Raw genomic sequence first — 23,281 nt, 5'->3', positions numbered from 1 at the left:
AGGTGGAGAGGGAGAAAAAGAAAAGCAGATTGACTTACTTTGGATTCAAATTTGCTGGGACTTGGGGAGAAGGGAAAGCCCTCTCCCAGATAAAGCAAAATGTTAACAGTTATTCATCCTGATTGGTGGGAATATAGCTATTTGTGTATATATATATTGTGTGTGTGTGTGTGTGTGTGTGCGTGCGCGCGCGCGCGCGCTCTGTAACTTTTACATTGGAGGGAAAAGTTTTAATCCACCTTCAGAAATTGTTTTTCATCACCCTTATGTTTAGATTATCTTTCTTGAACACGGGAGTTATATAATCATGGGGACGGTCACCCTGAATCTAGCTAGCACGAAGCTGAACCAAGGGAGAGTTTGCAGATTTCGCGCGCAGAGCTGGAGGCCGGAAGCGAAGAGCGGGTTTGCAAGGGCCGGCATTGCGGGCGGGTCCTGAATTCGGCAAACACTTTGACCCATTGCCTTTGGCCCTCCCCAAGTCCATCTCTCTCCCGGAGGCCCCCCAAATTTGCCACCTCCGGGGGCTGCGCGTTGCTTTTAGCTGAGTTTGAAAGTGCAACCCAGAAAAAAGAAGAAAAAAAAAAAAAAGGAAGAAAGTGCAACCCACACAGCAAACACTTCTGCTCTCTTGCATCCTGACCTTTTCATTTTTCTATGTTTTTTTTTTTTTCTTTCCTGCAGCACTTTACAGTTTGCAAAGCCCTTTCCCTCCCCTGAGAAATTCATTTTGTTTTTCAAGGCACGCAGGGTGCACGGATTCCCCACATGCCACCTATGTGATTGCACGACCCGGGCATCTATCCTCAGAAACTGTGTCCTCTGGGGGCCCAAGCGGTGCGGGGCAAGGACTCCTTGCCCATGGACCTGCGGCCTCTTTGCGCCTGTTGCCAGGGCATTGGGGCTCAGGGCTCCCCCTGCTCAGCTCAGCTGCTCATTCTACTTTCCCCAGTCACCAGCTCACTCTCTAGAGCTGTAGCTCTGTTCACGAGAAGATACACAAATGTTGTTTGTCAGTCCAGGGAATAGAGCCCAGTTGGTGACATTCTGAGCCGATGCCCAGCGCTATTGTGAACAGCTGGATGGTGAGTCAGGGTGGCTACTCTCGGAGGAGTCCAGACTATGGCCTACTTCAGGGCAGAGTGCACCATGGCAATGACAATTAGAGCAGAAGACAGCGATTCATTCAGCAGACAAATGTTTATGGAGCACCTACTCTGTGCCAGACATTGTTCTAGGCAAGGAAGCAGGGGTGCGCAAGACAGACAAGGCCCTTCTCTCATGGAGAATCATCTAGTAAGCCAGACAGATAATAAACAAAGATGCAAATAAAAACATCAGCGTCTGATAAGTGCTGCGGAGAAAAAAAACAAACACTGCCCCAATTTTCTTATTATATGCCAACAATTATCTCACTGAATCCCCAAAACAACTCTAGGAATTATGTACTATTTCCATCACATTCCTTTTACAGATGAAGAAAGGGAGACAGAGAGGCTAGGTTGTTTGTGGAAGGCCACACAGGTAGTAAGTTACAAAGCCAGGGCTGGAACTCAGGACAACCAGGAACCAAAGCTCTTTTATATTCAATAAATCGCTGTGAATCCCCAGCACCTAGCACAACTCTGCCACACACTAGGCACCTAACAAATGTGGAGCCTGGCTGGTGTGGCTCAGTGGTTGAGCGTCAACCTATGAACCAGGCGGTCACGGTTCGATTCCGGTCAGGGCACATGCTCAGGTTGTGGGCATGCAGGAGGCAGCCGATCAATAATTCTCACTCATCATTGCTGTTTCTATCTTTCTCCTCCTCTCCCTTCCTCTGAGATCAATAAAAATATATTAAACACAAAACAAAACAAAAAACAAATGTGGAACCCAATGAAATGATCTAAACATGTCTCTACCCACAATAAGAGTGCTATAACTTTACATAACAAAATAGCAAGTGCGTTCACATCTGCTGATGTCATCAGGGCCGGAGAAGGACTTCAGACTGGACTGGGGCATGGGGAGGGCTTCTGTCCACATGCCATTCTCTGCTGGGCTACTCCCCTCCAGAGTCCAGTTTTGCTGGCACATGTCTAAGAAAAGTAGCTGGCTCCGAGTCTGAGAGTGGCATGAGCTTATAGCATAGGCCCGAGCGCTCCCAGAACACAGCCAATAGCTCTGGGAGGAAAGAACTGACCCCCTATTGGCCCTTTTCTGCCATTATCAACCTGAGTGACCTCCCTGAGGACCAGCAAACAAGCATTTGCCAGAAAGGCTACTGTCTAATAGGTGGAGTGTCCCTTCCCCTCTAGTTTGCCTATCTGTAAAATGAGGAGAGTGGATTAAAATATACTTTCCAACTGTCTTCCTTGGATCCACAAAGGTTTTTTTGTTGTTATTAAATTATGTTTTTATTGATTTTTAGAGGGGGGGGGAAGGCTAGAGTGGCTGGAGTGTACTGCGAGGGAAGAGTGTTAGTGTTAGGAGAGGAAGTTGAAGTGGGCAAAGGCTAGATCACTTAGAGCCACAGGATTTTATTCTAAGCCCATTGGGAAACCACTAGAGGGTTTCAGGCAGAGGAGTAACATGATTTGATTAATTTTTAAATAAGCTTTTTATTTTGAAATAATTTTAGATTTACCGAGAAGTTGCAAAGAAGTAGTTTCCATATGCCTTTCACTCAGTTTCCCCTTAATGTTAACATCTTACATAACCATGGCATTGCTCTTAATTTTTCAAAAGACCTAAATCATAAATAAGTTAGATCATAAAATATATAACATCATTACCTAGAGAGCCTCCTTCTCATATATAAGATATGATTTAATTTTTAAAAGATCCCTTTGGACTGTAGGTGGGCAGGAGTGGAAACTGTGAGATGATGAATATAGCATCTGTGCTCTGAGCCTCAGTTTCCTCATCTGCAAAATGGGGACGATCTCACCCATCTCAAAAGGTTGTTGTGAGAATGTACTTTCCAATGTACTTGGGGAGATAATACTAATAATGAGGACAACAATGGAGATGATGATAATAATAGCTAGCATTTATTGAGTGCTTCTTGTATGCCAGTCTCTATACTCATGGCCTTTCATGCATGATCAGGAAGAGCAAATTCTTTTTAAAAAAATATATTTTTATTGATTTCAGAGAGGAAGGGAAAGGAAGAGAGAGATAGAAACATCAATGATGAGAGAGAACCATTGGTCAGCTGCCTCCTGCACACCCCCTACTGGGGACGGAGCCTGCAACCAGGGCATGTGCCCTTGACCCGATTCAAACACGGGACCATTGAGTTTGCAGGCCAATGCTCTATCCACTGAGTCAAATCAGCCAGGGCAGAATCTTTGGGATGTTCCCAGAAGCCTTCTTTGTGGAGGGGGTTTATTTATTATTTATTAATTTTTTTATTTCAGAGAGGAAGGGAGAGAGAGATAGAAACATCAATGATGAGAGAGAATCATTGATTGGCTGCCTCCTGTACACCCCACACTGGGGATCGAGCCCACAACCCGGGCATATGTCCTGACCGGGAATCAAAACGTGACCTCCTGGTTCATAGGTCGACACTCAACCACTGAGCCACACCAGCCGGGCGTGGAGGGGGGTTTAGACGGTCTTTCCAAATCTCTTGAACCATCCTTGGCCCTCATGGAGTCCATGTTGATATTGGGTGTGTCTCTTTCTGAGAAGGCTCCAACTATACCTCCATCTGGACTTACCCAAGAGAAATTAGGGTGATTACCGCCTTGCTAAATGTTCCTTAGCTTCACAAAATGACTCACTTCGTGGTGGGGAAAGCAGCAAGCTGTCCTGGCGTCTGGAGGGTGGATTGCACTGTCATTTGAAAAATGACAAATGACTAAGGGAGGCTCACTTTAGAGCAGGGTCTCTCAACCTGGGCACTAGTGGCATTTGGGGCCAGTTTATTCCGTTGTGGGGACTGTCCCGTGCATTGTAGGGTGTTTAGCAGCATCCCTGCCCGCCACTAGGTGCCAGAAGCATACCTGCTCTCTTCCCAATCATGACATTCCCCAAACATCGCCAGGCACCACCAAATGTACCCTGGGCGTGTGTGCATCAAAATCACCCTCCCCACCCCTGTTGAGAACCGCTCCTTTGAAGCATTTGGGGCCTGTGGCGAAGTGGCTTTGAAATTTCATTTTCCTGTCACTCTTAACCCTATGTGTTAACTGCTTTGCCAGAATAGCTTCATTGACTGCAAACACTAATAGCCATAATTTATTCAGAATTTATTACGTGGCAGGCATTGACCTAACTCTTGCTTTAGGTATATCTTCTGACTTCATTCCCACTTAATACATAGGGCAAGTTATTATTCTCATTTTTTAGATGGAGAAACCAAGATTGAGAGAGATTGGGCGACTTGCCTAAAGATACACAGCTAAGAACTTACAGAGCCTGGATTTGAACCCAGATTTGTCTGACTCCAGAGGCCATGCTCTCTAACTACTCCACCTGGCTGAGCCTCTGAGGCAGGGATGTTAAAAATCATGTGGAGAAAAAATATTTTATCAAGAAAGTGCCATTCAGTTATCAAGTAGGAGAAGCAGCATGGAGAGAACCTGGTCTGGACTCACTCACTGGAAAAGCCAAGTTGTAGTGCAGAGTCCACATGTGACTCAGTGTCACTTCAGGCAAGTCACTAGCTTGACTCAGTGGATGAAACACGCTCAGTAAGCCCCACCTCCCCCCACACGATGAGATGGTAATGGTGCCTCCCAGCAAAACACAGTGCTAAGAGCTTTGCATATATGCTCTTGTTGAATTTCACCCTCCATAATTATGGAGATAAAGTTCACCTAACATAAAACTGACCATTTTAATGTGTATAATTCAGTGGCTTTTAATACCTTCACAGTGTTGTGCAAACATCACTTCTATCTAGTTCCATAAACATTTTCATCGCCCCCAAATGAAACTCCACGCCTATTAGCAGCCATCCTGCCTTCCTCCCAACTCCTGGCCACCACAGAAGAAACAAAACTTTTTAGTACTTTGTTTGAACCGCTTCTCCATTCTACTTATTTCCCTTCCCTCTCCCCAGAGACCATCTTGGTTTTGCACTGACCTGGCTTTTTCTCCTAGGAATATTGATGGCCATAAGGGGCTGTGTGGCTCAGCTTATACGGCCTGTGGATTCTGGATTTGTGTGGCCTGGAATGCTTAGTCTTCCACCTCCTTTGCTGAGGATCTCAGCCACATGGATGGTTTCTGGAAGAAGTGCTTTTCACCAGTCGTGGTAAAACATCTTTATTTAATAACTAGAGGCCCAGTGCACAAAATTCGTGCACAGGTAGGGTCCCTAGCAGCTGCCGGCTGCCAGCCGGGGCCTTCCTTTGTTCTGCACCGCCCCCTGGTGGTCAGTGCATGTCATAGCGAGCGATCAAACTCCTGGTTGGTTGAACTCCCGAGGGGACCCTTTGCATATTAGGCTTTTATATCTATAGATGACTTTAAACATTAGTGATCTGAGGCCCAGAGAGGTTAAGTGCCTGGCCCAAGATCACACAGGAAGTGGTATGACTTAAACCCTCATCTGCCTGACTTTTCTTAACTGTTAGGTGATCTTGCTTCTTTGATTCTAGAAACTTGATGTCAGGATACATGCACTGTGAATTCATTGCAGTGTTATCAGAGCTAATGTTCCTAGGAGGCTTATTTTTGTCCAAGTCTGTTCTAAGCATTTTATGTGAATCATCCTGTGCAATCGTCACAAAGGTCCTATGAAGTAAGGACTATAATTATCCCAGTTTACAGATGTGGAAGCTGAGTCATAGGGAAGTTAAGTTAGCAGCCTTTGAGTGGCTGAGCTAGGATTCAAACCCAGGCAGCCTGGCTGCAGAGAACACAGCAGACACTGGCAGTGCCTCCCCCATCTCCTTTCTGTAAAAGCCATTCTGAGAGTTCAAACCTCCCAGCCTGCACTTGCACCGCCCTGAGAGTGAGCACCTCAATCACCTCCCTCTAGTCTTGGACCTGCTTATTTGTACCAGTTGGACTTGGCTCTGGCCACCAGGGTTTGTTGGGCAAGTGTGGGGCAAATCAGAAGTACCAGGGGATTGACATACCCTGGGAGCATTCCTCAAGCAATGACTGATGGGAGTTGGAAGATAAATACCCCAGCTCCCTCGCCCCTTATACAGAATATCTCTGAGGCATGTACTACATGGCCCCTAGTGCTACTCAGCAGAATTGAGCTCGAGCTGCTCACAGCGGTATTTTGCTCAATAAAATGGACCCCTTCATTAACTTCCTTCCCTTCCCTGTCTCCCTTCCCTACTCTCTTCTTGATACTTCCTGGAATCATCTCTCAAATAAATAATTTGCAATAGAATCTTTGTCTCTGAATTTGTTGTGAATTTTTAGAGCACCGGAAGCTGTGGGTTTTCTGTGTGTGTGTGTTTTTTTTGTGTGTGTGTTTTGTGTTTTATGTTTTTTTTTTTTTCATGCAGGAGGGTTTCTTCAGAGGCCTGAGGCTGGAAAGAGGAGCTGGGGAGTGGGAGGTGGGGTGGGGGGTGGGGAGTTGGGGGGGTGATTGCCCCACGTTGGGCTGCCAGTTGCGAGTGTCCCCCCCCACATCCCGCGTGGTTCAGGGTTCGGGCTCTGGAGGAGGCTGCATGCAAATGAAAGAGACTAGAAAATATTAATTTGGAAATATTGGGGGCCAGGCGGGAGCCCAACTCAAGCGGAAGGACTCTACCCCGCTCTGGCCTTGCTATCCCTTTTATTAAGACTATGGAATACACCCATAGCCTTTAGGCAGGCAATTCCAATAATAGCCAATCAGCAAGGATTTACATAAGTCTAAAAGGTGCATGTTGCTTTAGCTACCATTGTCTCAACTAGACAGTGGGTGCTTGGCTCTGACCTTTCAGAGCCTCAAGGTGACCAGCCTTCTGGGTTCCTTGTCCACACCTCTCTGCTAGTGAGGACAATGGGCGGCTTCCAATGTGTGTGTGTGTGGGGGGGGGGGGGGAGGGGGGGGGGCAGGGGCAGCGGGTCATGGAAGCTGACAGACTTTAAACTGGAGGCTGTTGAGGGGTTCTTGTCAACCTAAACTTTACATCTATTTTTACCAGGTTATTTAGCAGTACTGTGCCATAACCTGCCTCAGAGAAGTTACAATCCCAGTTTGAGGCCCTGGGGTCTGATATGTCAGCTGAACAGGTCCTTCCACCTAAGAAAAAAGACCGTGCCTCAGACCTCTCTATCTTCTCTTAACAGAGCTCCTTCTCAACACCAAGCCTTTTATGTACATTATCTCATCTAATCCTTTCCTTAATCCTATGAAGTATAAACACTGTTATTATCCCCATTTCACAGCTCCAAGAGGTAACGTGACTTGCTCAAGGTCACCCAGAATGAAATAGTTGGCAGAGTTGGGATTTGAACCAAGATCTGCCCGCCTCCAAAGCCGTCAGTCCTTCCCAGCAACTGGAGGTGGATGTGTAAGTCAGCTTTGCTGAATAACAAACAACCCTAAAAATCTCAGTGGTTTGTAACAACAAACATGTACTTCTTGGTTTGTTAATGTTAGTGACTATAGTTGTGGTTCTGCTGGACTCTGCTCCACGTGTCTTCACAGCCTGCGCCCTGTGGGCCATGCCTGTTCTTGTGGCAGAAGGGAAGCACAAGAAAACAGGAGAAAAATCCAGCAATGCCTCTTAAAGTTCTCCCTTGGATGTGATATGTGTCACTCCCACTCACATCCTCTTGGCCAAAGCATTTCATTTGTCCAAGTCAATGAGATAATGATGCACAATCCAATCCTTTTACAGGAAAAGGGGGAAGAAGTAAAAAAAAAAAAAAAAAAAAAAGGAAAACAATAATATAGTCTACCATGTCTGTTCTCTTGGTCACAAATATTTACTTCTCTCCCATTTGCACTTAAAATATACTCCCCCTGACCTAGCTGGTTTGGCTCAGTGGATAGAGCATTGGCCTGTGGACTGAAGTGTCCCAGGTTCGATTCCGGTCAAGAGCACATGCCTGGGTTGCTGGTTCGATCCCCAGTAGGGGTGTGCAGGAGGCAACCAATCAATGATTCTCTCTCATCATTGATGTTTCTATCTCTCTTTCCCTCTCCCTTCCTCTCTGAAATCAATTAAAAAACCATATTAAAAAAAAAAATATAATAAATAATATATATATATATATACACTCCCCCTGCAGGAAGACACCTCAAAAAGTCACACTCAATCATGGCAGGGTGCTTGGAGTCTATGGCCTTGTGATGGTCTCTGTGATGCTGGGAGTTGAATTGCATGCTGGGAGCTAGGAGTTCTGGGTTAGAGTACTAGTTCTGTTGAGCTTTTGGGCACCCGAGTTTGTCTATTAGTGTTTTGTTTTTTTTCATCTGTAAAATGGATCCAAGAAGAACACAGTGCCCTGTCTTTGAGGGTTTTCTTTCTAGTTTTCTCTAGGACTTCCTTTAGACACCCCCCCTTCCTCATTTTATTTTATTTTTCTAAACAGCTCACTCATGAGATGATGATGATCACAGGATGCAGGTGGGAGATCTTTTGAGATCCATAAACAGCACCAGTTCAAAGCCAGTCTACAAAGGAAGAGGAAAAAGAGGGAAGCTGCAGGGAAAGAAATCTGAATACGATTATATTAACGGATACACGTGGAGGCTTTGGGAGAACGGTAACTTGTGTACAGGGTCTCATGAGGGAACACATGAGTAACATACACGTGTGTGTCCTCACACAGACACTCTGTCTGAGATGCCCGGGCGGCTGACGTTCCGGAGAAAACAAGGAAGTTGTTAAATTATCCAGCTGTTCTGTCTAAATATGTTGCACATCTGGCGGCCTGGAAACCTCTGAGTGACTTTTCACTTTATATTAAGTGTTATGCTGCCTGGACCCAACCTCAGAACTCTAGCAGAGGAAAAGGGAGAGGAAAAAAGGGAAATGGGGTGTGTGTGTTGGATTAGAGGGGTAAGGGTAAGGGGTAGGGTGGGGAGATCCTAAAAGGCAAAGACAGAGAGGGGTGGGGAGGGAAGGGAGAGAGAAAGGGAGAGGACAGGAGACTCAAGCAAGGAGATGGAGAGAGATAGAGAAAAACACAGTGAGACAGAGAAATTCAGAGAAACAGAGACACAAAAGAGAGAAAGATAGATGAGACAGACTTACATAGAGAAAGTCAGACACAAACATACAGAGTAAGAGAGAGAAGTTGACAAAGATTGAGAGCGACAGGCCCACATACAGAGGTGGAATCAACTACACACACACACACACACACACACACACTCACACACACACACACACACACACACAAATACTCCAAGAACTAGATTCACATACAGAGATGGGCTGCCATTCCACCAAGGAAGAGTAGGACAGAGAGATTGAGACTGAGAGAGACAAACAAATATGGAGCAGAGAATATAAAGAGACAGAATGAGAGAAACAGAAAGAAACAGCCTAAGACACCGAGATCCACATGGAGAAAGAAAACAAACCCTTCAAACAAAAAGGGCCATCAGGGGTTTCTGTTCTGCCAAAAAACCCTGGGAGTCAGAGAGTGTTCTGTTAGGCCTTCGTGCAAAGCATTATTCTCATTAGAGGAAAGAGTGGGCTTTAAAAAAGGTTGTTTGATAGAAGTAATTTATTTTATTCATTTTTTTCCCCTTATAATATTAGAATGTCTGAGGAGCACCAAAGACAGCAGTCAAGTGTTTATCTACATTCCACAAACATCTAGCATCAGTGGTTTCTCTTTAACAGAAGAAAAACAATTACCATATAAGAACGAGGCCTCCTGATGAAGGCAGTTGGGTGCAGAGCAGACTGCCACGTAGAAAGTGCTAGAACAGGGAAAGGAAATCCCCTTGCACCTGCCGTGCTGATGGGCGGTTAGCAGTGGCTTCCCAGAGCGCTGTGTGAAGCCACATCTCAGGGAGGAGCAATGCTGTGATCCATTACTGATGTCTGCCGTGGTTTGGGAGGGGGCAGTTTGCCATTCCTATACCAGAATCTAGAACCTGCCTGAAACATTGGCACAGTCTGAGATAAGAGCACAAATGGGGGCCCAAATATCACATGTGTAAAATATAAAAGTTAGAAATCAAATTGCACCCGTGGCCTGGCCTGTGTTCTTGCTCACGGCCCTGGCAGCCTATGGCTGAAGGAGCAGAGCGCTTCCCTGGCCGGCCTTGCCACCTGCAATCCAGAGTGGGAGCTGGATATTCAGGCCAGGGCAGGGTAATTCCCAGAGGGTGACTGGATCTGTAGGAACCTAGGATGGGGACTTAGCTACGCAATCTAACTCAGGATTTCCAGTCAGTTCTAAGCACCTCTCAAATTATACTTCCCAGTTAGAGGAGAGGGAGGGGCATAGTTATCTAATATAGTCTAAGACACTGATTGTGGGTGATAGGTGATTTGAAGAGGCCAGCTTTAAATTGAAGCAGCCACTTTACCCTCAGTACCCAGCTCAATATCTGGCACATAGTAGTGCTCAGTACATATTTATTTAAAAAAATGAATTATTTTAACTATACTTCTTTGTACATGAGTTCATTGAATCAGCATCAGGTCCCACAGTGAGGGGCCAGGAAGAGCTGGGTGGGTGGGGGCTGTTTCTGTTTTATAAGGGCGGTCAGAAAAGGACTCACTGGCAAAGTGACATTTGAGCCAAGACTGAGGGAAGTAAGGGAGTGACACATGAAGATATCTGGGGAACAATGTTCCAGGCAGTGGGGAAAGCTGGTGCAAAGGCCCCGAGACAGGACTACGCCCGGCATGTTTTCAGGAACAGCGAGGAGGCTGGTGTGGCTGGAATGGAGTGAGAGCCAGGAAAAGCAGGGGGTAATGTGATCAGAGGTTCCTGAGACTAACCCCCATAGGGCCTCATGGCCATGTTAATGGCTTTGGCTTTGATGCTGAGTGAGATGGGAGCCATCAGAGGGTTCAGAGCCCCGAACTAATTTACATTTTAAGAGAATCCCTCAGACTGCTGGGCTGAGAGTAGATCAGGCAGAAGTAGGGCACCAGTGAGAAGGCCACTGCCTTGTCCAGGTGAAGGTGCTGGTGGCTGGACCGATAGCATAGAGATGGGGAGAAACAGATTCTAGACCCATGTTGGATGTTGGAGGCAAGAGATAACAGAATTGTGTTACTAACAAATTGGGCATGGGATTTGAGAGTCAAGGATGATCCAACATTTTGGCCTGAGCTACTGGAAGGATGGAGCTGCTTGCTGCCATTCCCTGAGTCCAGGAAAGACTTGCAGGAGGGACTGGTTTAGAGCAACAGATCAGGAGTTCAATATCAAGCATGGATCTGGGGCCAGATCATGGAAACCAATCGCAGGCAGTACTGCATCCGGTTGCCCTTTCTTTTCTGCTCCTCTGGGGCCTCTCAGCTTCTTCTCTATATTTTGATTCTCCCTCTTCTCTCTGCAAATAGGTTGACTCTGATTATTTTCTTCAACATGCCTCAGCAAGAAAACATCCAACCATTCCAGATTCCACCAGTTTGACTGCCTCTGTCTCTCAGTTTATGCTTTAGAGAATTTCAAATAGTTGTACTAGGCAACCTGGGGCTCTGCAGCAAACTCACAGGGGCACCATGAAAAACTTCACATCTTCAAGGCACATACAGTGATAGTTGACATCTCTCAGATGCCTCGAGAACTGCGAGCTCAAGGTAGTTTCAGCATTAGATCCCACGATGCTCCTTTCCATGGTGTCATATCTTTGCAAGCTGGGTTTTCCGTGGTTGCTGTAATAAAAACACACACCAATTACTTGAAAGCAATTACTTGAAAATCAACGTGGCGCAGGAAATAAGGTGTTGTCCAACCTGCTTCTAAGGTTTGAGAGCTTGTGCCGTCCCAAGAGGCACACCCATGCCATTAGATATCCATTGTAGTTATTTAAGAATGAATTAAAATATTTATCTTTCAATTCACTATTTCAAAGTCTGCTAAATTGTTAGGCTATAAAGATTTAAGTCCTAAATCTTTTAAGTCGTTTGGACCTAACAACTTAATAAACGGAACTTAGGTATTTCTTTCTGCTTAGAGCCGGGGTGGCGGGTGGGAAAGACTGAGTGACCAGGTTCCCCACGAAGTGAGAAAGTTTGGGAACTTCTGCAGGAGAGCGAGGGAGAGAGAGAGAGACTCTAATTGGTTCCTGGCCAGCCAATGGGTGCTTAGCTTTGAATCAGGTGACCTTGGCTGGCCCAATCAGGGACCCAGCTGGTCTGGACAGCGGCTAGGATGGAGTGTGGCCCAGCAGGTGAGCATATCGATGGTGTGGTGTTTTTTTTTTGTTTGTTTGTTTGTTTTGTTTTGTGTTTGTTTTGTTTTGTTTTTCCATTAAATATGGCTGCTTCCCTTACCCGTACCCCTCACACCAACTCGAATGTTAACTGCACAAATCTCACTGAAAGTCTTTCCCTGAGCCTTGCTGGCGAGGGGAATTCCAGAATTCTGGAACTTGGCCACATTGGAGATCCTTTAGGTCCTTTCAGATCCATTTTGGTGTTTGCCCTTCCTCTCTGACGGTCCCGGCAAACTTTGTGGGGGCTCCATTTTTTCAGCTGCTCAGCATTTGTGTCCCCATCCCGAACCTGCGACTCCCCAGATTGTGGCTTTCTTGCGGGCAGGCAGCGCCCACCTCTAAGCAGCAGAAGTTACCAGAAACTCGCTTTCTCAGAATTTCTTGCATCCAAGTCCACCAATTAGATGCACCCACCGAGGACTTTTAACCTTGCGGTCGGTGAAGCAGCAGGGTCAAGGAGAAATTTGGGGTTTGGGGCTAGTGTAGAAGGGGCGACACAGGCTAGGTTCCAGGGACAGTAGGCTCACTGAGGTCGGCGGGCTGGCCAGGGGACTGCACCCGGGCAGGGGTCAGCGGGAGAAGCCGGTGTCCTCAGCAGCCCGGTCCTGGCCCAGGCAGGTATCTGGTGGAGGCGCCCTGTGTGTGCCATTCCTCTGTTTGTACCTGTTTTCCAACCTCATTTTCCAGCCTTCTTGGCAATTGTGTGAACTCAAAGCTCTCCCTGTAATAAATTCCTATTCTGCCGAATTTAGCCAGAATCTGCATCTGTGCCTGGAGTTGCTACTAAAAACGGAATAGATTCTGGAACTCACCTTACTCATTTATTGGTTGGGAAAAAAAAATCTTAGGAAATATATCACTCCATAAAAATGCATTTACACCAATCAGTCCATGAAATAGAAACTTATGCCTCAGGAGTAGGGTTATCCTATGTTCTGGTTTGTCTGGGACAGCTTTGTTTTGTAGTTGTTTCTGCCTTAATTATTACCAGCACCTCCTTTTCACCCCCTTCCCCCAAAAAGTGCCAGTGAGGCAATAAAATGTATGGACACCTTACCCAGAAGCCCCCTGTATGCACCCACCCCCCACTGTAGACCCTCCTTTTCCTCAAGTAACCACTATCTGAAAGTTTGCTTTAATCATCCCCCTCCTCTTTTCTTTACAGTTTAAACACCAAAAGAATGTATTATTTAGTTTTACCTGTTTTTGAACTTTATATAAATGGATTCATATTTTTTTGTGTGTGTGACACTCTTCTTCCACTGAATTTTAGGTATGTGAGATTTAAGCTTGTTGGCAAATGATTGCAGTTCATTCATTTTTCCGGCTGCATAATATTCCACTGTGAGCACACCACAGTTTGCATTCTCCTGTGCATGAATACGTGACTTGTTTCTAGGTTTTGTCATTATAAGCAAGGATACGGGGAATGTTCTTGTACATGTCTTCTGCTGGACACAGGCAAGCTTTTTTTTTTTTTTTTTTCAGGGCTTATAACAATGAAAATTGCTGGCTCATTGTAATGCATATAACCAATTTTATAATTTGGTTTTGCCAAACTGTTTTCCACAAAGGAGGTACCAATTGTGTTAGTGTTTTTTTAAGAGCTGCTGTAACATTACCACAAATTTGGTGGCTTGAAACACCAGAAATTTATTCTCTCACTTTTCTGGAAGCCGAAAGTCTGAAATAAGCATCACCCAGCTGAATTCAAGGTATGAAGGGGCTGCACTCGCTCCGGAAGCTGGAGGGGAGGATCCTTCCTTGCCTCTTCCAGCGTCTGGTGGCTCCAGATGTTCTGTGGCTTGTGGCTGCATCACTCCAATCCCTCTTTGAGGAGCTCATGTGGGATGGCTGAGATGGGCAAGTGAGTCAAGTGCTGTGACAGAGTCAACTCTGAGATGTTTCTTAAGTATTTGACCCTGCTTGGGAAGGTCAAAGGAGGCTTCCTGGAGGACATGAGACTTCAGTTGAGGCTTAAAGAATTAGGTGAGTTAGGTAGATGGGAGGAGTCAAGTAAGTGGGAGAGGGTGTCTCAGGAAGAGAAAGCAACAAAGGTAGAGGCCTGGAGATAAGAAACAGCATGCACATTTGAAGAACAAAAGCTGTTTGATGTGGTTGGAATGAAGGGTGTAGGCAGTTGAAGAAATAGAAGGCTTTATGTGCTAAGCCTAAGAGTCTGAAAATGTGAATTAAAAAATATATATATACATATATTTCAAAAAGATTCATACTTGTGTGCTTGTTGTAAACTATTCAGAGATACATTGGAAATCAAAACTTCCCATAATACTAACTATCCCAGGAGATGATATCTAATAATATTTGTGGTGTACATATATTTTTTCCTTTTAAAAGATTGACATATAACTATATATAGGAAACTGTCCAAATTTTAAGTACAGATTGATGAATTTTTACCCATGTTTATACCTGTGTAATCACTACTAAGATCAAGATAAAGAATCAGCAAGTTTAGGAATCTTCCTATAATTTTTTTCTATTTATAGATCAGTAATCATGTACATATACACATACTAATGTATATGGATATATATATGTATATATATGTATATACTAATATGAAGTGTAATTTTATGTATATATAATTATTTTATTTTTCAAAAATAGTATCATTCTTGACTTAATATTCTACGGTAGTCTTTTTTCACGTAACACATTTTTCTATCTCAATACATAAAGATCAAGAGATAATATGTGATCTGGTTCAGTCATGCATTTATTCCTTTACTCACTCATTCAACAAATACTGTTTTTGAACTTATACAGTCTGCTCAGCTGTGTTTCACTGAAGGGGTTTAGAGAGGAATGACATAGAGAGAACTGATAGAACTAAGCTTTACTTTTGTAGATAGATCATTCTGAAAGAAGTATGCTGTCCCTTACTTCCTTTGGTGGAAGAGGAGGGATAAAGCAGTTCCCTAAGGTAGGTGGCAGCTGCATTTTTCTTTTCGAATTGTGAGTTTGTTTTCTCAACCACTCATTTCCACTCCAGAGAGACACGTGCTGTCACTAACTTCTTACACATCCTTGCAGAGATAGTGGTGTTATATATGAGCAGACACATGTACATGTTATTTTCATTTAATCCTTTTAAAATTCATCTTTTCTTACTCAACAACACCTCATAGAGACCACTCATATCACTGCATAAAAAGCATCCTCCTTCTTTTTTAGTGGCTGCTGTTTTCTATTGAATGGAAGGACAACTTCTGTTTGCAGACCTTGCTGGTGTCTTATTACCTGCCGGACTTCTCTCATCCCCTGGCTGGTGGACATCTAGATGGGCTGGGTGGTAGGCAGAGCTTAGAGATCTTGAAATGCTCCTTGGCCTGACTGCCAGTCTTGGAGGCTGGAGCTGGGAGACCTCTGGGAGACACCCTGTGGCCCCAGGCTGTTCCCACTCTCTGCTTTCAAGAAGCTGGCCTGCCTTGTTTATGGTTCTTTCCTTCTTGTTCCTGTGGCCAAGTAGGTCACCAATTGGCCTGAGGGTCCTCTTGCCCACATCTGTTCTTGAGCTCTCCCATCTGGGTATCCAACCATTTCACGCTGTCTCAGAGCCCCCAGGCCTGTGCCCATAGTTTCTGGCAGACAGGCTCAACCTTGGTCGTGGAATGAAAGTACTCATTTAATGAGTACCTACTATGTGCCAGGCTGTCTGGTAGCCTTTTATAAGTTAATTCGTATAACAATTGCACCAAGTAGGTATTGTTGTGCCCATTTTAAGGATGAGGAAACAGGCTTGGATAAGGGAATCAGAGCTGGATAATGGTGATTCCTGAGTTTGAACCCACTTACATAAGACAGCTTAGTTTCCCTTGTACCCCTGGACTTCCTGAGTCATTAAGCAGTAAGCACTCAATAAATATGTGTAGACTGAATGAATAAGTGAATTTGAGAGATATTTCCTGAGCAGATCTTCTCAGACACTGGTCTAGGGGCTAGGGATCAAGCAGTGAACCAAACAGCCTTCTTGGAGCTGAAATTCTAGTTGGAAGACAAGCTAAACAAATAAGCAAGCAAACACACAAAAATAAGATAATTAGAGAGTAATAGGAACTATAGAAGAAATATAATAAGACTAGAGGCCTGGTGCACGAATTCATGCACAGGTGGGGTCCCTCTGGGTGGCCTGCAGGGATCTGGCCAAAACCCGCAGTCCAACGCTGCCCGCAGCTCCTACCTGCCGCTTCTGCTCATCCCGGCCCCACTGTGCCTGCTGCAGTCGATTGGGAGAGGCTCATGCTGCCAGAGCAGCGCTCGCCAGCTATGAGTCCTGCATCTGGTGCCCTCCCAAGGGGAGTGGCCTGTGAGATTGGGCTGAAGCCAGCTCTCTGACATCCCCTGAGGGGTCCCAGATTGCAAGAGGGCACAGGCCAGGCTGAGGGACCCCACTGATGGGCCATGGAAGGACCATGGGAGGGCTCCAGGGCGTGTCCTGCCCATCTTCCTCAGTCCTGATCAGCCAGACCCCAGCAGCAAGCTAACCTATCAGTCAGAGCATCTGCCTCCTGGTGGTCAGTGTACATCATAGCGAGCGGTTGAGCAGCCTTAGCATAACATTAGCATATTATGCTTTGATTGGTTCGGTTGTTCTGCCATTCGGTCTATTTGCATATTACCCTTTCATTATATAGGATGAGGTCCTAGGCAGTGGTGGGGAGAGAGAGGGTGGGTGGACCAACTTTAGATAGGGATAGGGTCTGCAAGAAAGTGACCTTTGGACTGAGATTGGAGTGGCAAGAAGGAGCCAGCTACACAGACACAGTAGGTGGTAGGGAAGAGAGGATTCCTGGCAGAGAAACAGGACATGCAAAGGCCCTGAGGTTGGATCAAGCTTGGTGGGTTTAGGAAACAGAAAGGATTTCAGTGTGGCTAGAGCAGAATAGGAGGGAGAGTGGTAGGAGTTAAAGTTCAGATGCAGGCAGGGGCCAAATTATGCAGGGTCTTGTCAACCGTGTAAAGACTTGAAAGATTTAAGTAGGGGAATGATCCTTTCTAAGGCTTCTGTGTGGAGAATACTCTGTGGGGTGGCAAGAGAGGAAGCAGGGAGAATAGTGAGGAGACTACTGCAGTCACCTGGCCTGAGATAGTGATGTCCTGGACAGAAGGTGGGAGCCATGGAGACAAAGGGGAGAAAACAGAATGGGGGTACATTTTGAAAGGAAACCCAAAACATTTGCAGATGAAATGAATATAGTTGGGTGATGGGAGAAAGAGAAGAATAAGGATAACTCCTTGGTTTCTGACTGAAGCAACTTGGTGGATGGTGATGGAGAAGGAGAAGATGGGGGAGGAGTAGGTTTTGGTGAGGGCGGTTAGGGAGCGAGGAGGATGAAATGAAGTTCCATTTTGGACACAGGAAGTTGCTATGCCCAGTAGGCATCCGAGTGGACATATCAGCTAGCAGCTGGCTAATGAGTCTGGGACTCAGGGGAGAAGTCGGGCAGGAGACTGATGAGTCATCCTACAGATGGTATTTAAAGCCACTGCAGGAAATTATGTGGGGAGCAAGTGGAGACAGACCCATCCTCAACAGACAGGAGGGTGAGGGTGCAGGTCGCCTGGGGTGGAGGACTGGCTTCCAGAATGGTGACCAAGATATCCAGCAGCTCAGCCTCAAACCCAGAGTTGTCCCAATGGACCCTGACTGAGATTACTTCAGTGTTCTGGAAGCTGATTCTTAGATGCTGTCCACAGGGCTATTTTTTTTTTTAATGTAGGCTTTACTTTATTTATTTTTGTTAATCCTCACTCAAGGATATTTTTTTCCATTGATTTTTAGAGAGAGTGGAAGGGAGGGGGAGAGACAGAAAGAGAGAAACATCAATGTGAGCGAGACACATCGATTGGTTGCCTTCTGCAGGTTCCCTGACCAGGGCCAGGGACCAAATCTGCAACTGAGGTACGTACCTTTGACTGGAATCAAACCCAGGACTCTTCAGTCTGGGGGCTGACACTCTATCCATGGATCTCAACCAGCTAGGGTCCACATGGCTTTTGACCTTCTGAATCCTGACTCCTTCCTCCAAGAACTTCAAAAGCTTGGCTGGGGTTCACAGGGAGCTGCCATTCTCCCTTTAGGGCCTTTGCCAGAATGAAGGCCAGGATCTGGGACAGTAAGTACCTCATTCAAGGTCATAAGGGCTCAGGTGGAGCTGCCTCAGAACCAAGGAGGCAAACCCCCATGCACCCACATTCACGGTGGTTTGGTTTCTCATGAGGCTTTTGTTTCGCCAAGTGGGATATAAAAGCGAAAAAGGACTTCCAGAATAATAAAGATGTTTAGCATGGGAGGAACAAGAGAGGCACCCTGAATTTCAGAGACTGAGGAGAGGGAAGTTTAATATAGGAAGAAGTTTGAGAACATTTGGCTTATAATGTGTGATATAATACCATCCTTGGTCTCCACTTGGAAACGTCAGTAAGATCTGCTGTGCATCAAGGCTTTGGAGGTTAGATTTGTGGTTTGGGGTAGAACAGTGTGCTCAAATTGGTCTCTGGACCGTCCTGGGGTCTGAACCACGTGTGGGTTATGTTGGGAGTAGTTTCAGGGAGGCTGTGAAATGCCATGAAATGCTTTCTGCTCCTCTGGAGCTCCTGCAGGTCAGGGAACACATGTAAACTCATTTCTGTGTTCCTAGTGACCAGCTTCTCCACATCTCTTAAATTGTGACCTCAAAATACCATTTGTGTCCAAATGCGGTGAAGGTTCATAAGTTGTGTTGCTGCCAGTGTTGGAGATGGACATGCTTCTAGTGTAGGGATAATTTGAGAGTTAGAAGTACTTAGATAAGAGCAGAGACAAATGAATTAACTGACAGTATAAATGCATAAGGAACTCTCAGCCTTCTCTTTGTGTTCCCAATTGTGGTTCTGGAGGCAATTCACACTTCTGTGTAATCTTCTCTCCTTGAATGTGACCTGTAATTTGCTTTTTAGCTAATAGAATACAGCAAAGGTGATAGGATTTCACATCTGTGATTTCCTCAAATAAGATTATAACAACTGCCTTGCTTGCAGACTCTCCTATTATCACTCTCCTTTGTTGGCTTTGATGAAGTAAGCTGCCATATGGAGAGGCCCACATGGCAAGAAACTGAGGATGACCTCCAGCCCATAAAGAATTGAATCCTGAACCTCCACTGAGCTTAGAAGCAGGTCCTTCCCCATTTGAGTCTCTGATGAGACCTCTATCCAGCTAATATTCTTATTGGATGATGAAAATTTCTAAAATTGATTGTGGTAATGGTTGCACAACTGTGAATATGCTAAAAAGACCATTACATTTGTACTATTTAAATGGGTGAATTTTATGGCATGAATTATATTTCAATCCAGTTATTAAACAACAACAAATACTTTCTTTTCTTGCTATGTAGCTCTGCTGGAATCACCTGGCCTTGGCTCCTGGCTACAGTTCAGTTCAGGTATGTTTTACATGTTTATTCTTCATGTCTTTCATCCTCTTTGGATCAGAGAGGTAAATAACAGAAGTACAAAGGGGCAAGTTTCTTAACTCCTTGGCTCAGAACTAGCATATCACTTCTGCCCACATTCTATTGGCCAAAAAAATTGTATGGCCAAGTCCAAGTTCAACATCAACAGGCCAGGGAAATACACTTGCTTCACTCTCATGTACTTTAAGGTCATATGGGAGAAGGGAGTGAAGAACTGAAAATGATAATCTAATCTATCACACCTTGTTTCTGAGCTCTGGTTAAACATATGACATAGACTCAAACTCCAAATCTGGGGCCACCTTAAATCTCCCCACAATTTCTGCCTGTTCTTGTATTTTATTTCCTCTTGCTTCTCTCTTCCTCATGAGTCTCCCTGTCTCAGGCTCATGTGTCTATGTGAGCTATCTTGCTTCTAGCCTGTGTCAAACTCAGATGAGAAGTCTGGCCTCATCCCTGTTTTTGAGAAGAAATACAGTCACACTCAGGATTTCGTGCACTTAGCAACTTTGCTGAAGATTTCAAGGCTTAGGGAGAAGGATCGCATGACATGTTGCACAACCTTCCACTGTATTTATGGTTCCACAATGCTCCCATCTCTGCATGGAGACTTCAGGGAAGACTTCCAAGAGGATGTGACATTTGACCAGATCTCGAAGGCTGAGTAAGAGTTGAGCACAAGACAGTGACAGGAAAGAACATTCCAGGGAGAGGGAACAGCATGGATAAAGTGAGGAAATGTCTGGTGTAGTTGAGAAAATGCAAGTATTTGGCATTGCCTGAGTGGAAGGTATGAGCTGGGGAGTGGTGGAAAATGAGGCTAGAGTGTTCCACAGGCCCATGCAGTGGCTTGTATGGTATCCAACTAAGCTAGAACTCCTTTTCCAGAATTAGCTTCCCTGTATGGTTCTGGGCTAGCATTGTCCACAAGAGAAATTTATGTGAGATTTGGAAGGTGGAAGTGAAACTAAAGTCCTACTTATTGTGCTCTGAAGGTTGATGCAGGGCCCCAGGCACTATGGACACAGGTTCCACTTGGTTCTCTCAGTTGTCACTGTGGCTCCAAGTTCATCCTCCCAGGTTCTTTGTGTTCATTCGTGCCCAGCCCTCCTCCTTGATAGCTGATCTAAGGAATGCAGAGACAAGATCATTGAGTAGACTACCAGCTCCTGCAATAATGTGCAGTCTAATTCTTGTAATCAATCCTTTCTTCTGTGGTGTTCAAACCATGACTGATACAGTCAGGATTGTAAAGATCTCTGTGTACCACAGTGAGGCATTTGGGCTCCATCTTTTAGAATGTTTTTTTCTCAAATTTCAGCCATTTGAGGGCAGCTGTGATAGAGGTAATGCTAAATATTCACCAACCCTTCTTCTTCTCGAGGTTATGCAAATCTCCAGCCTCCCTTGCAGCTATGTTCTAGTGTAGTGGAAAACAGATAACTGATACAAATCTACAAAATTTCCCCTCATTTATAAAATGTCATTTACTTGCCAAAGACACTAGGTCATTGGTTCTTTAGTTTCTTACAATTTAGATTTTTGCTAATTACATTACATGTATCATTTCATGTTAGTCCCCATATTTCTTATAAACTTGTAGCAGGCACACAATGTCTGGTTATTCCATTTTGAGACTCCACTTACAAGAGGCAGCCCTATCTTGGTGAGATAGCCCCCTGGCATATTTGAACACTAACACTGAGCTGAGCTGTTGGTGCCTCCCAAGTATTAAGAAAAGGCAGCTGAGCCCAGCCGGTATGACTCAGTGGTTGAGCATCGACCCATGAACCAGGAGGTCACAGTTTGATCCCCAGTCAGGGCACATGCCTGGGTTGCAGGCTCGATCTCCAGTAGGGAGCATGCAGGAGGCAGCCAATCAACGATTCTCATCATTGATGTTTCTCTCTCTCTTCCTCTCCCTTCATCTCTCTCTAAAAGTCAATAAAACATATATATAAAAGGCTAATATGCTAAGTGTCTGACCATGTAACCTGTTGCTATGATGCGCACTGACCATCAGGGGGCAAACGCTCAACATAGGGGCTGCTGTGACGCACACAGAGAAAGATCACCAGGGACCTGGAGCCCACAAAGCAACACTTGGCTTCCCCCAAGTGGGACACAGGCCCCACCACCACCCCAGAGCCACAGCCCACCAAATCACAGCTGATGCTGCCAAGACCCCATGGGGCAAAATGCAGACCATAGCCCAGCCCAGCCCAGAAACAGTGGCTGTGGGGGCCAGGTAATGACGTCATGTAGCAACGTCCAGCTTCCTCTCCCTAGTGACGACTAGCCTCTTTGCAGTTTCTTCAGCCCAGGAACACGACTTGCTTTATAGCCAGGTGGAAACATTTTACACTTCAACCAAATGTCTGTGAAGCATTTTCCCATGCCTCATCTCATTTGATCCTCACAGAAGTCCTAGAGTAGGTAGATAGGAGACTCGGTAGAATCCTATTTTCTTTTCATTAGCTGGAAAATGGAGATTTAGAAAGCTTAGAAACCTGACCCAACTGAAAATAAGTAAGAAATGGTGGACCTTGAAAATAACTTCAGGTTTTCTCACTGTGCAGAATATAGTCAAACATTGCTGCAGTTAAATATTTTACCCTTTGTTCTCTCTGCGTGATCTACAGTATTAATCTGCTTTGTGTTGATATTTACTGCTGTGTTGCTGACAATTACCTGAAAGAGAAGCTGGGATGCTTCACTGGGCTGGAAAAAGTTTAGCTACATCAGAAAGCAGGTCTAATTAAGCAAGTTTATTCTCTCTAGATAAAAGGCTAAGTTGACTCATGCATGTGTGATACATATAAAGCTCTCGCTGGCGCCAATCGCACGCATGTGTTTCGATCTGTCATTGTCAATTGTGAATTTGGTTGACAATTCTATTGCAGAGAAAGGGCGAATAGCAATATTAAAATATTTCTTCTAATTAATTTCCTTTCATTGTGCACAAATTCGTGCACTGGGCCACTGGTACATATATATAAAAGAAAAGGCAGCTACTGCCAGTGTCCCAAATGAAAATGACTAAGGAGGAGTAAAGCCAAGTGATGTCATCATTATCTATGATGAAACACATACACAGGAGCCCTCTGGTCCTCCAGGGTGCCCCTTTAGCTTGTCTTGGCGGGCTCCTCTTTACCCCTGTGTATTTCTATCTCCCTTCCCCTGCAGATTGTCTTTAGCAGTTGCATTTGAAGTCATGTGATTATAAGTGGGTTAGAGGCTTGGAGCAAGCTCTGCTCTTGGGAAAAGTCGGGTATTGGCTATTGGCTTGCAAAAGCCTCCATTAGTGGCTCCTTCATTGTTGCCTGGAACAGCGGGGAAAGGAGGGTAAAAACCACAGGGGCTGTGCCCCTGCCGGATGGGGAAGGAATGCCCCAGCTTTCCTCGGAGCTGGAATTACAGTCAGACTTCCTGCGTGTTGGGATCCGCTGGGGAGCTTGCTGGAAATGTAGGTTCCTGGGCCTGCCAA

The sequence above is a fragment of the Eptesicus fuscus genome, chromosome 23 (assembly GCF_027574615.1).
Source record: "Eptesicus fuscus isolate TK198812 chromosome 23, DD_ASM_mEF_20220401, whole genome shotgun sequence".
NCBI classification, from domain to species: domain Eukaryota; kingdom Metazoa; phylum Chordata; class Mammalia; order Chiroptera; family Vespertilionidae; genus Eptesicus; species Eptesicus fuscus.
This window is presented reverse-complemented; position numbering follows the sequence as displayed.